This window comes from Odontesthes bonariensis, chromosome 10, assembly GCF_027942865.1.
Source record: "Odontesthes bonariensis isolate fOdoBon6 chromosome 10, fOdoBon6.hap1, whole genome shotgun sequence".
NCBI classification, from domain to species: domain Eukaryota; kingdom Metazoa; phylum Chordata; class Actinopteri; order Atheriniformes; family Atherinopsidae; genus Odontesthes; species Odontesthes bonariensis.
This window is the reverse complement of record NC_134515.1, coordinates 36,393,505-36,408,487: the sequence shown is the minus strand read 5'-3', so window position 1 is coordinate 36,408,487 and position 14,983 is coordinate 36,393,505. Positions and strand designations below refer to the sequence as shown.

At 41.9% G+C, this 14,983-nt stretch overlaps 1 protein-coding gene across 1 annotated transcript in view; it reads right to left on the bottom strand.

The window, feature by feature from the left end:
• The window catches only part of oprl1 (opiate receptor-like 1), a 150,464-nt gene extending 135,886 nt beyond the window's left edge, over nucleotides 1-14,578 (bottom strand). The window contains 1 exon segment of the mRNA XM_075475397.1: nucleotides 14,335-14,578. The gene's annotated coding sequence lies outside the window, so the exon portion shown is untranslated.
• Between the last annotated feature and the right edge of the window lie 405 nt (nucleotides 14,579-14,983).

Sequence of the window (14,983 nt, the reverse complement as noted above, 5' to 3'; positions counted from 1 at the left end):
ATTTCTTGTTTTCATAATTTCAGTTTCATAATGACCAACATAAACAACTACCATGAAAAAAACATTTCATGGTACACCTGGCCTTCAACTCACGAATAGTGTGCTCCACCACTGCTCGGGTGCGCATATGACTGTGTCGTTACAGGTCTGACTAAGGGTGTCAACACCTAGGGGGCTAAAGCATAGCCTCGATCACCTGGAAAAAGTAGTAGATATTAGGTAAATAATCTCAAGTTTGCATGGTGAATATTAACAATCAGACAAGTCACCTATCAACAACACAACCATCTCCATGCTCGCGTTGCGCAAGACGCGTGCCAACTTAGCCAATCTGCAGCACAAATGTGAAGTGTGCTCGCCCTGGCCATCGAGCAACGACATTTAAAATGTTATATTTGGAGTCTGATATGATTTGGACATTGATGGAGTGGTCTTTTTTGTGGTTGAGGAAAGGGAATGCGTCAGTCTATTGCTCCAATTAAGTTTGGCAGTTCAGCCATGGCATGGAAGTCCCTCTGAATTTGAATTTGTTCGACAGCGGTGTATGGGAATGTTTCCGTGGCCAAAAATCCAAGGGTGGTGAGGACCTGGACGTGTGGTGGAATTGGGTTTGATCGGCATGTTTCTCTCTGGAGTTGTGGCTCTAGCAAGCTGCATATTTGCAGCAGCACAGTCCTTGGCAATCTAAATCGCGATGTCAGCCATTTGTCTGTCTCCGCAAGGATATCTACACAGTCTCGGAACACACACTCTCTTCCAAGAGCCTGACGCGCTAAGGCATCCAAAAGTAGCAAGTCGGCCGCTGGTTACACTTCCCATTGACCTTGTTATATCCAGAGTCAAATTAACCTTCAATTAGTGCATAATTTAAGTCAAATAGAATAATGGGGAATAATGTATTATTTATGATTGCTTCAAAGTAATTAAATATACAATCCATGAGTCAAGCAAACTTGATTCGACAGCGGACTATTTTATGAAACTCTTACGACAGGTCTGGATCACTCGTAAATTCTGTTCGTACCTGAAAGAAAATACGAACAAATTGGTGAATGCGCAAGTTCACATGACTTAAAAACAAATCTGTACGTACAAGTGGTTGTTACATGGGGCCCAATGTCTTTGCAGCATCTCAAACACTTGTTTTATAAAATTGTTTGAAAGTCAGGCACACAATTTGTAACATCAATCAATCCATCATCATCTGTCACTTATCCACAAGGGCAACAATCTGAGCAGAAATCTTTAGACATTCATCTTCTTCCGCTTCTTCCAGCTCTTCAAGAGGAACACAGAGACATTCCAAAGGCAGCCAAGAGATTACATTTCTCTAGTAAATCCTGGATCTGCCCCAAGGCCTTCTCATGATACAACATTTCCTCAACATTTCCCTTGGGACACATCTCATAATTGACATCCAGCTGGTTCCATTCAATGCAGAGGAGGGGCAGCAACACTATTCGGAACCTCTCCCACATAACAAGGCTACTCATTCTATTCCTAAGGGTGAGCCCAGCCACCATTCAGAAAAAGCAAATTTCTACCCCTTGTATTTGCAAAATAGTTTTTCCGGTTACTACTTACAGCTATGACCACAGGTGAGAGTTGGAACATAGACAAACAGCTTTACCTTTTACGACTTTTATATTTATTTATATATATATATATATAGCTAAGGATAAAAGAGTTTCATAAATTAATGTAATATAATACACACACGCAGGAAAATTGTGTGACTTTTCTCTGAGTCCCCGCAGCTTCACACGATCCAGTGATGAACAGCTGACTGCGCCCTCATACTGTCTGTGGTGGAAAATAAAGTAGGGAGGAGCTGGTCCAAGTGGAACCATGGTGAAACATTCTGTATCATGGCATGGGAAAACAGCCTTACAGACCTGTAATAGATAGGAAGAAAGCTGTTTGATGTACAAGAGGCAGGTGGAGTCGATAAGTTGGATGGACAAAACATTTTTGGTTACATTTTAGCAAAAATTCACTGCACTCACATGTAGTGACTTCTGGGTCAGGCAATGACCCAGGCCAAGAAGAAAAAATACACTATGTGGCCAAAAGTATTCACTCACTCATCCAAACAACTAAATCCACTTCCATGGCCACAGGTGTATAAATTCCAGCACCTCGGCATGCAGACTGCTTCTACAAACATCTGTGAAAGAATGGCTCGCTCTCAGGAGCTCAGTGAGTTCCAGCAGCTCAGCCAGGAAGTGGTGGGCCAGGTAAAACAACAGAGCGGGGTCAGAGGATGCTGAGGCTCATAGTGCTCTGAGGTCACCAACTTTCTGCTGAGTCAATCGCTACAGACCTCCAACCTTCATGTGGCCTTCAGATTAGCTCAAGAACAGTGCGTAGAGAGCTTCATGGAATGGGTTTCCATGGCAACTGCATCCAAGCCATACATCACCAAGTGCAATGCAAAGCGTCGGATGCAGCGGTGTAAAGCACGCCGCCACTGGACTCTAGAGCAGTGGAGACGTGTTCTCTGGAGTGACCAATCAGGCATTGCGCCAAGTGTAAAGTTTGGTGGAGGGGGGATTATGGTGTGGGGTTGTTCTTCAGGAGCTGGGCTTGGCCCCTTAGTTCCAGTGAAAGGAACTATGAATGCTTCAGCATACCAAGAGATTTTGGACCATTTCCTGCTCCCAGGTTTGTGGAAACAGTTTGGGGACGGCCCCTTCCTGTTCCAACATGACTGCGCACCAGTGCACAAAGCAAGGCCCATAAAGACATGGAGGAGCCAGTTTGCTGTGGAAGAACCTGACTGGCCTGCACAGAGTCCTGACCTCAACCAGGATTAGAGCGCAGACTGTGAGCCAGGCCTTCTGTCCAACATCAGTGTCTGATCTCACAGATGTGCTTCTGGAAGAATGGTCAAAAACTCCCATAAACACTCCTAAACCTTGTGGAAAGCTTGCCCACAAGAGTTGAAGCTGTTATAGCTGCAAAGGGTGGGCCGACGTCATATTAAACCGTCTGCATTAAGAATGGGATGTCCCTTAAGTTCATATGCGTGTAAAGGCAGATGAGTCAATACTTTTAGCAATATAGTGTATCTGCCATTTGGGGCTGGAATGTGTTATCAACCAAACTTCACATTTTGGACACTGAACAGATTGCCAGAAGGCTAGCTTCCACTGGAAAGAAAGCATTTCTTTCTGACCTATCATCCTTGGAAGACGAAAAGGAGTAAACTTTTGGCCAAGACCAAGGATTTATAGTCTCTGGTCAACTTACACACACACACAGTCCAAGATGAAAGGCAAATAGCCTCCAATCCAGAGACACAGGGAAACACTGGGTTGGGGGCGGGGGATGACAAGAGAAGTTTTCCAGAGCCTCAAGAGTCAATAGTCTTTGTTTCGTCATAATTTTATGTATGTTTTTAAAACTCATGCAAAAATACTTTGTACCAGCATACCACAGTAATTTAATATTTATCTTGAGGGACAGAGTGATGACTTACAAGACTGTACAATAAAGAATGAAGGAATTTGAAAAACAGATAATTTTTATATGGAACACAGTGTTTCCCGCAGGAAATTGCTTAGTCAAGGTGGTGAGTCGTCGGCCGGGGGGAACAGAGCAATAACAAAGCTGTTTAAGACCTGTAACACTTTTTTATTTACATTATTAACTATTTACATTAACAACCAGTAGGTGTCGCAATTCAATGTTATCAATGCTGTCTTTTAAAGCTGCGGTTGGCAACTTTTTTTTAGTCATATTAGCTTGAACTGTCATGGGATTCTGGAAGTAGAATATTAAATAGGCTGTTTAGGAAAAATAACGAAATCTGTAGCTCCCTCTGAAGCCTGTAATCATGCTTGCAAAAACCGAGCGCTCCCGGCTGTTTTTAACCAATCAAGTTAGGGTGGAGGAATCGCTACCTGTCAATCACAGCTTGTGCACACGCTGCTGAGCGTGAGTCTGCCCCAGCTTGTGTGCGCTCACACTGGTGTGAACTCACGTGCACAACCTCGTCCACAGAGGGGGAGGGGTTTGGGGGGCGATTCGGAGCTTGTTAGAGGTTGGGGGAGGGACCTGAAAGTTGTATCAGTTCGAATTTTCCGACTTTAGACTCGCAATTTTGAAAACCTGCCGACGGCAGCTTTAATGTCTGAGCCTGGCAAAGCATTACTACTTCGGTTTAAAAAAAGAACTTTTTTTTTTTTTTTTTTTTTTTTTGGGAACGTTGGCAAGGCAGCAGTGCGAGTTTGCTAAGGCGGCCGCCTTGACTATAATGCACTGCGGGAAACACTGGAACAGCTTTTTCATCTACTGGTTAAATTAGATAGCATATTGTTATAGAGTATAAATGGATAATCATGCTGTTGGAAGTACCAAAAATCGTTCTATAAGCATGGATTACAACACTTAAGTTCTTTATTATTTGTTATAACATTATCTTTTCTTTCTTTAGTTTTCTTTCTATAATCCTTTTAAAATATGAAACTGTGCCTCATTGTTCTGGGCTAGTCTGGGGGGGAAGGGAATAACATGATTCTAGACAGCAGTTACCTTTTTTTATTATGTTCAGTGTATAACTATTTCAGATTTTAGTTTAAAAACAGAAAGGCACAATATCTTCAGGGAGAGGACAACAGAACAAAAAAAAACATCCCTAACTGTAAGTCAAAAGCATCACTGACTAAAAGATAAAGGAAAGGAAAATATATAAACCTACAGTCGAACTCCTAACTTCAACATAAACGGGAGAAAATGGATACAAACAAACAAACAAACAAAAAAAACATTGATAACATTGATTGGATGTAACACCCCCATCCATAAGCACAAAGACATGTTTATTCACCTTGACTACTAATTACAATCGAGAGAAGGCATAATACACAATGTTATTGCATCCTTTTTTGTGCTTTATTTCAAGATTGTAATTTTTACAAATCAATGCCCACCCTCACTGGTCACTGATTGCTGTTAAACATACAAGAGGATTGTGATTTGTGACGACTTCCACAGGCAGCAAGGCTGATCCCACATATACAAGAACATGTGAACTGGACAGTTTCTACAGAAACGTCTACAGTAGCCAGCCATTCCAAATCTATGCAATTTACAGCATGAGGTGGGCACAGGAAATGTAATGATGGCTTTTACCTTAGCATAGAACTTTGCCTTGTCCAACTTCTTTACAAAGATAGGTGAAGGCAGCCTTACCAACTCACATTTTGCTAAATCGAGAGTCAGAGATACAGTCAGAGTGGTCATATGCTGAAGCCAACTAGAAGAATAAATGCACATCATCCAGATAAACATTACAGTTTCTAATGTCACCCAGAACAATTAGTCTTTGGAAAATAGCGGGAGCCTTTTTAATTCCAAAGGCCATCAAAGTGTACTGTAGGAAGTGATCAGGTGTAACAAATGCAGAGATTTCTGAAGCTTTCTGTGTCAGAAAGACCAATATCCCTTAAGGATGTCTCGTTGACATAAATAGCAGAACCAACATTGTCGACACAATCTTCCATGCGAGGCAACGGAAAGGAATCAGATACAGTAATTGCATTCACTTGGCAACAATCTGTGCAAAGTCGAGGGGAGCCATCTGATTGTGGAGTAATGAGGCAGGAATAACTTTATAGATAACATGTCAGTTTGGCAAGGCCATGTTTAAGTAGGTGACTTACTTCCCGCTTCATTATCTCTCTTTTAGTCATATCCACACAATAAGCATGTTCTTTAATGGTTAGAGCATCACCAACATTAACATCACGTTCTAGCACGTATTCCGTGAGGGAATGTCCCCAAAGAGAGCCTGAATAAGAGCTTCAATATCTGACCTTTGTACACAAGACAAGTGAGAGACCCAATCGATAGATTTAACAGAACCGTTGAATTGAGTAACCTTGCACTTGCAACCCCACTCTGCTTTACATCGTTCAAAACCATTGCAAGTGCTTGCAAGATGGATACCAGGTACAGGGCACAAAGTTATCGAACAGTTTCCTGTACTCAGCCTCCTGTCTATGATACAAACAACAACTGCAGTAATCAGAGTATTTCTAGAGAGGAGACAGGGCTTTGAGTTCCACTAAAAATCTGAGATGTACAGAGTGAAAAGAAATGGTGAGAGTACATACCCATGTGGTGCTCCTGTGCTACCACCTGCATTACTAACCAGTCAATTACTGACTAGTCAGGAATCCAGGTGATTGTGGAGGCATCAACCTGTATTTTCTGCAGCTTCTTACATAACGGTACATTCTCAACAGTATTAAAAGAACAGGAGAAATCAAAGTACATGATCCTCACCATGCAGCCTGCCTTGACCAGATGGCTGTGCTGGGCTCAAAGAAACTCAATAAAATGATAAAGAAGGTTGGCTTTGTGCTGGGGACTGCTCTGAGGCGCCTGGAGCTGAGAGCACAAAAAAGAATGCTGCACAGGCCAATGAACACAATGAACAATACTGCCCATCTTCTACATGAGATAGTTTTGAAACAATGGAATGTGGTCAGTCGGACGTCTTGTCGGCTCTGATGCAACACAGAATAATACTGGAGGTCATTACTGTCGAGAGTAGTAACAATACACAACGACAGTTTAAGTTGATTAATTAAAGAACAACATTATAATCACTCATTAATGTTTTTGTTTCCTCTACTCATGATTAATCCAAACATTGAGGGACCCTGACTTTGTGCGGTCTTTTGTGTGTTCAGTTGTTGCTAACCAGCAAAGCCTTTCCTCAGTCCTTGTGTGCAGACTGGCAGGCAGAGGTTGTAGAGGCCCTCAATTTAATCTGACTGCCTCTCCAGAGAGTCTCTCATTCCACACATAAACTGCATTTCCACCATCTTGTTGCCACACAAAGCTCACAAAAGCCGCCGAGCAGAACAAGGACACTTTAATGTCTGCCCTTGATGAGATAACCATCTACTATCCCCTGCTGAAGTCCAGAAGGAATGAGGTAGGAGTCTGTCTGCAAGACATGAGACATGCTGACAAAGCAGCTGAATATGTTTTCAGTTATTATTTTTGTAATAGTGTAGACAGCAAATTAAATGCTCACAGTGAAATACCTTGTATACGGAATTATTCAATGATTGCAGTTTAAGTGAACCTCTTTCTGCTCACTCCTACTCCCAACATCAGCCTCTGCCACAAGCAGAATCTAATTCTATGGGAAACTGCTCTTCCACTGCAACACCCTTCCATAAAAGTTGCAACAGCAATACATCAAAAGCATGCTGTGAACCCACTGCCCTTCATCTATCTCTGCATAATCATGAATATTCATCAAATCAAAACAGCAAAGTAACTGCTGTGTTGCTGATTTTCCCCAGGGCTGCAGCCAGGCTTAATATTCATCCCTTATATATGCTAAGAAATATTTCTATTTATTTTCTTTTTCCTCAATTCTTCCATTCTTTCCTCAACTTTTCTTTAATATCAGTTGGAAGCCCCCCACCCAACCCCCATCTCTCTCTCCTGACATCCAAGCTCTTCATTGTGGTGCGTTGTGTTTGGTTTTCTAGGTTCAGCCTCTGCAGCAGCCGTGGAGTCTGCGTGTTTCTGTCTGTGCTTTGGCTGCTTCAGCTTTGATGAATAAGGAGTTTAACTGAGAGGCTTTAAGTGTGTGTCCATTTAAGGCTGCAATGCCATGCCGGGTGGGCCACTGTATACCACCTCTAGTGAGTGTGAGAAAGAAGTACCATTTCGATGTTTTATTACTGTCACTACATGCTTAAGCACATGTTGAATGTATAAAGCTAAACTAGATCCAGTTTTAAGATTATAAATTATAATTCCAAAATTCCTGAAAAGTGTATAAAATGAAAATAGTTTAATCTTAATCTAATGTGAAGTCAGCAAGATTGTATAAATAATTAAAGACAAGGTAAAACATTCATTGTGGCAATTCATTACTCAACATCAGTTTTCAGTTCAATGTGTTGATGATTTAAAGCAGGGTAATCAAACCTTGCCTAGTTTAGGAACCTAATCCTACACACTTTTGCTATCTAAAGCTAGTCTCTAGCCTGATTTAGACCATAAGCTAAGATGTGTTGGTCAAATGATACAGGTGTTTGATGAGCTGTAAGTGTTTCTAGGGTTTGGATTCTGCTTTTAAACTGATGCTATATGCACATACACAGTCATGGAGGAGCAAAAGACTCAGAATGTTTTACCACCACACAGTCTAAACACCATCAACAATTTTGCCTTTAATTTGCTCCTGGTTCAAACCTCTAATTGAGTCACAGCTATCAATGCGCTTGCAAGATTTTTCTACAGGTGCTCGAGCTTCTTGCCACGGTCCAAATACATGCATTTTAGTTCGATTAGTGATTTTAAATGGACCATAGGAATGAGTTATTTGTCTTTGTGTTTTAGCCCTGATGGATGGGGGACATTTGTAGGGTGTATCCTGTCACTCTCGGTGACATCTGGGATAGAATTCAGTCTCTTGCAACCCTGAGCAAGATGAGTTAAGTAAAAAGATGGATGGAAATTAAGCTGCCTTTTAACAATAGCCTGTCTATAGAACAGGAAGCCTTGATCGGGATATCCATCATTCAGTATTTGCCTCCAACAACAGAAGCCAACAGAATTGGCTGCTACATAGTTGCTTGAGTTATAAAGCTGTAAACATCAAGTAAAAAGGAACATCAAAACAGAATGCAAGAACGTAATGGAATAACTTCCCCGACCTAATCAGTCCCACTTAAAAGTCCAACTTAATCCCACTTATTATGGCTGGATCCCTTAGCAGATGAAAAAGGATAACATGTGCATACAAGACTCCACCAGATTTTACAAACCAGCAGTATTTAAACACCCCTGAAGTAAAACTGGAGGCTGTCGAATAAAGACACTGTTCACTTTAATCTAAGACACTTATTGGCTGACTGGATGAATAAGCAGGTGTACAGGTATTCCTAATGGAGTGCATGGTGAATATACATCAATCAACCACAACACTTAAACCACTGACAGGTAAAGTGACTCACACTGCTGAATTTGTTAAAGTGCAATGCTGGAAAATGTGCATCCTGGCATTTACATGGAGGTTATTTTGCCACTTTCCACCAACCAAAATATCTTTGCAGATCAGTCACAACCCCCCATATGACCACAGCCCTCCACTACTGTAGCAGCCACTAAAAGCCACCTAAAGGGCAGTTTTGGGGCCTGCAGAAACAGTTCAGGAAGGGCTGAAAACACAACAAAGTCTGAGGTATTCACCCATAACTGCTCAAATGCTAATCTAATAGGATCTGATGAGATGTGTGATAAGCAAGCTTGGTCCACAAAGACCCCACTCCACACTTGAGGGCACTATCTGATGTTTTTGTCCATGCACTTATTGGTCAGAGCTCTTTAGAAAGCATAATGAGGACCTATACAGTACTAGGAAGGAGTTCTATTATTATGGCTTATCAGTGTGTGTGTCATTATAAAAACCATAGAGAGAAGAACCGATTTCACAAGCAACACCAATCACTGAAATACTGCTAAAACAGTATTTTCATGTCATAGAAAGGTCCTTAATCTACATTAGCCACAACTAGCAGTTGGCAGAAACATACTGTATATATAGAATGTTTTTTCAATTATTTACCATACCCACCTCATCCTATTCAAGTTCACAAAGGTGTCGGAGTCTATCCCAACTGCTATCAGGTGAGAGGAAAGGTACACTCTGGACAGGTTGTCAGTCCCTAGCAGACACAATGAACCATGCACACTCATTAACACTCACCACCAGGGTCAATTTAGAATGATCAATCAACCCAACAGCCATGTTTTTTGGACAGTGGGAGAGAGCCAGAGTATCCTGATAACTGCAGCTCAGTATACAATCTGTTGAATAAAAAAAAAAGAAATATTGGTGTTTTACTGCATAATGACAAATTATTAGTGTACTCTATATTTTTGGAAAACAAAATGCTGTGCAATTGAAATCTGTCAGGAATATGCACTTGTGTGTATCTGTTGGCCTCCGTCACACTAAAGCCCTTCAAAATGAGCTTTTATTTTAAATGGAGTGAATGAGGGGATGTTTTTTTTTTCCATGAGTGAGTAAAGTTGTTTTGGAATATTGCAATACACTTTCATTGAGACCCAGTTAGTGAAATCCCATAAGGACTAAAATTATCAGCAAAATATTGAAAAGAAAAACCATTGAATATCATGAGGAAAGACTAATTGTTACAGAGCCAAGCTAAAAAGTGCTACATAAATATTCACAAAAGTTATCGGCAAGCTATGCCTGCAGGAACCCATCACAAGAGATTGTTGTGCGAGCTGCCTCCTCAGAGGAAACTTCTAATACAAACAGATATTAATAAGCCCAAACAGTTCAGGTAAACTGTGGAGGAAGTTGCAGTCTCTGCTTACTTTCTACCCACTAGCTTCTTCACCTTTGGTCTAAAAGGTAACTGTGTCTTGACAAGACACAATCCTGCTTTCACTTTCATGATAGAAATTAGACTAAATAATTTTTTTTCTTATGGAAAAAAATCACCTGTTGTACATTGATCCTGACCATGAATGTATCACAGAGTAGCATCTCAAGGCAGAAGTTAGCTGTTTAAGTCTTCTGTTAGCATAAACAATGCAGGCCTGTGCTTGAGTTCCATTACCTCTCGTCATAATAACTTACATATCATCATCTCTTAGCCATAGCTCTTAGCCTAAAATGGAGTGGGAGATAATAGAACAACATGCTTAAAGAACATGCATGTTTTCTCTATTAGAAAATCAACACTGATTCCCATGCAAGATAAGAACACAGAATGTTTTTCCAATGCACAGTCAGACAACAAAATTAAGCAAAATATATCCAAAATGAACCAGCAGGTTAGCTTCCATAAAAGCTATATGGCGGAAGCTGGGCACACCGTATGCTGCTGAGGACATATATCCATAACATAGAGATCAATATACCACAGAACAATTTCTCATGGATTGTTCCAGTAGAATCTGTGGAAAGGATTTTTTTTCTCCATTGCTGCAGATTTCTAAGTATTCTGTTTTTTTTTTTTAATTATTTCTATAGCCAAACCTGTCAACATCAGGACTGTGCTTTTCGAGCTGCATGACAGTAAAGGTTGTCCCATGAATTATGAAAACAAACTCTACAACTGGGGTCCGTTTCACGTAGCAGGTTCAACCAACTCTGAGTCTACTCCTGACCTCTGAGTTGATCTACTCTGAGATAGAAAACTCTGAGTTTTCGGTTCCAAAAACGCTGATTTGAGTGAGGTTAATCAACTCTGAGTAAGTTCACCTTGAGTTTAGCGCGTGCACCACAACTTTAAAAAGCCAGCATCAATGGAGCCCCGATTCGACGAGTCACCTTGGCAACGGGGAAGAGGAGGGGCTACGTTTTTCACCAACCTCGAATTGGAAATCTTAATGCGCTCATGCGGCGAGTTTCAATACGTTTTTAGAAATAAGTGCAACACCGTTGCAGCAGCAACAGTGTAAGTTTAAATGTAGTCCTTTGCAATCACAATAATATTACAGGGAAACTGCTTGAATGGTAGCCCATTCATTTATTTCATTTAGGTGCAATCCCGCGGGGGAGAAGCGCTCTTGGCAGCAGTTTAAGATGAAATATAAAAACATTGTTCAAACAGGTGAGACCTAGGCATGGAGGTACCTCATTTTGATCATGTTTTACACTGTAAAGTAAATATTAAGTGGCTATTTGACTGTGCAGTTATTTTATTCCCAACATAATGCTGTTTTCACACACATAAACTATGTCTTCTCATCTATTCCATCCATCTATCCATTATCTATACCGCTGAATCCGTCAGTCGGGTCGCGGGGGGGCTGGAGCCTATCCCAGCAGTCAATGGGCAAGAGGCGGGGTACACCCTGGACAGGCCGCCAGTCCATCGCAGGGCCACATAGAGACAAACGAGACAAACAACCATGCACACTCACAGTCACTCCTAAGGACAATTTAGAGTCATCATCTATATCATGTTCTGTTAAATAATTAAGCCTATTTAAACTAACACAGACTTCTACTGAGCCAACAGAAAGAAGGCAGATGCCCGTTAAACGGGTGCTGCCCAGCACCACCACCTCTAACGGGAGGGCAGTGGCTGAGGGAATCCCCGGAGGGAGTCCACCCCCAAGACACGATGCCTTTATAAAATATAATAGGCCTATATATGTCTTTTTTAAGCCTATTCATACAAATATTTATTTGTCTTTTATGTCTTTTTTTTTCTTTTGTCCCAACACATTCTGATGGTGCCGCTCAAAAAGATAATTGTCTGTAAATGCAAAAATCTATGCGCGGTCTGATAACCATCTCCGACGAATATTTATTTCTCTGCGCAGTAATGCTGCACCTTCATCCACGGGATCGTTGTCAAAAGGACATGTTGGTGAAAAAAGTCGCCTCCTGCTGTGCCTAATGGACTTCTAGAAGTAGAAGAACTCGCTCTGCTGACTGAATGAATGAGGAAATCAAATGTCGTGTGTGGCTGAAAGAGGGCGGAGACAGAGAGAAACTCGAGGTTTCTTGAATAAAACCTGGTCCCGACCAGGTTAGGTTCAGAGAGTCTGTTACTACGGTAACTGACCGAGAGGTTAAGTTACCTCTCTTTGTGAAACAGGCTAGAGTTACCCCTCTTTCTCGGGGTTGAGTTACCTCCCTTTGTGAAACGGAAAACTCAGAGTTTCCCTCATTTCAGGGTTAACCTACTCAGAGTTTTCACTAAACCTGCTACGTGAAACGGACCTCTGAGCAAGGTTTTTCTTCTAGTAAGTAAATAGTAACACAATGCTGTTAATAGGGCCTCTCATGGACCGTGACCTGTCCAGGGTGTACCCCACCTTTCACTAAATGGAAGGCTGAGATAAGCCTCAGTCCCCCCTTCAGCCCTTGAGACAATGAGACAGTCCTAATAACAGACACACTTCTTTCACAGTTTGGATTCTGCGTGTTCGAGGTGCATTTGTGTATGTGTTTACAGTGCGCGCGTGTGTTCATGTGAAAACCTGTTTCATCTCGTGTTGAAACAGGCAACAGACAACAGGTATAGAAAATGTAAGGAAATCATGCCAATACACAGTATCTGTCCAGTCTCAAAGTATATCACAGTTTTCAAAATTCACTGTTTCAAAACAACTAAACATTTCCATCAAGATTCAGAGATTCATCACATAGTTCTGAGTATGAGCTGTTTTTTAAAGACTCGTCCTAAAGAATCCTTCAGGTTGCTTGTATCACTCCTGCTCCCACTCCAGCTGCTACCAGTAAATCCTCTGTGTGTGGTGAAAAAAGTAATCCAACGAGCAAGATATGCTAACCATTTGCAAGAGGGGGAAATACTTCTAATATGATTTCACATATAGGAGCACAAAGTTGCCAAATTCAATATAATGCTATATGTAATAAGCTGCAAGAGTTACTTGCATTGGTGTTACCAGTTACCCAGATAACATGGCTAATTAAGTAGCTAACATCAGCTAGTTAGACCCAGTCTTCCTAACATGAATACACTTTGCAGAGAAAAGTAGAAGGGTACACATTTTCTGTCAAATTTATGGTCTGTCTTATAATAGTATAATAGTAATAGTATAATAAATTAATATATAATATAATTTGGCTTGGTTTGATTTTTAGTTAAGTCTTCAACCATTTTTTCTTACACAGCTGGCCCTCTAGTGTCTTTGCTGGCTGTCTACTGTGTGGAGAGAGATCATGCGCTTGTGTGCGTAAAGTAAATATATCCATACACTCGCTTGTGTGCTGCAGAATCAATATGATATCCAGCCTCTCAGTGAGGCTGGGATCCCAGGCTGGATCCCAGCCTCACTGACAGGCTGAGTCCACCCTGCACAGGAGCCGCTCCATCACAGGGCCACACAGAGAAACCAGACAACCCGCCATGCACACTCACTCCCACTGTCAACGCAGGCATGTATGTGCATATTTGTCTGTTTATTGGTGTATTTTTTATTTATTATCTTGCAAGCCTTATTTGAACGCATGCAACATGAGATGAAACAGGTTTTCACGTGAACACACGCGCGCTATGTAAACACATACACAAATGCAGCTCGAACACGCAGAATCCAAACTGTGAAAGAAGTGTGTCTCACACACACACCGCTCACATATCTATGTGTTATTATTAGGACTGGCTTTAAATGAAGCAGCTCAACGTAAACACAGCGACACATTACACACAGTCAGAGTCGCGTGCTGTCACGCAGGGCGCACTGTGGTGGTCCAGGACACACAGTCAGTGCGTGTGTGCGCGTGTGGACTCTTGCAGGAAATATTGTTGCTTTATTGCAGCAGGCTGCGCAACATCCTACCTTCCCGGTGATGTTCCCAACAGATGCCGTGGATGAGAAGTTGTTTTCCTCCGCGTCACTGAGCACTCTCCTAGATGCTTTCAGTTTGTCTCATTTAACATTACACTGACTGTTTCTCTCTGCTCTGATCACCAGATAATGGCTGGTCCAAACCCAAACCTCACGGCAGTAAATCCGATCAGAGGAGAATCACCGCTGTACCTCCAGTCAGCATCAGCCAGCAGAAAGACGGAGAAAGAGGGAGGGAAAAGAGGCTGCTGCCGGACTGAGCAGGCAGACGAGCCCCCCCCTCTCTCTCTCTCTCTCTCTTTCTCTCTCTCCCTCTCTCTCTCTCTCGATGGGGGTTTGCTCCCCCCTCCCCACCCCATCTCTGCGCTAACAGCATGGCTTGGCTTTATGCGCAATTGAGGCGTTTCTGCGTCCGTGTGCATCCTGGAAGTCCGAGCATATTGTACCATCAGAAAATAGTGTCACTGTATTTAATCAGTTGTAGTCTGTGCTCTGACCGTGTTGGATTCCGTGGGATGATGAGGAGAGTCTGCAGAACATGTGAATAGAAACACATAATCAGACTGTAACAACCTGTGGCTGTAACCCCCCCCCCCCCCCCCCCCAAAAAAAAACAAACAAACAACAACAAGGCATTTCA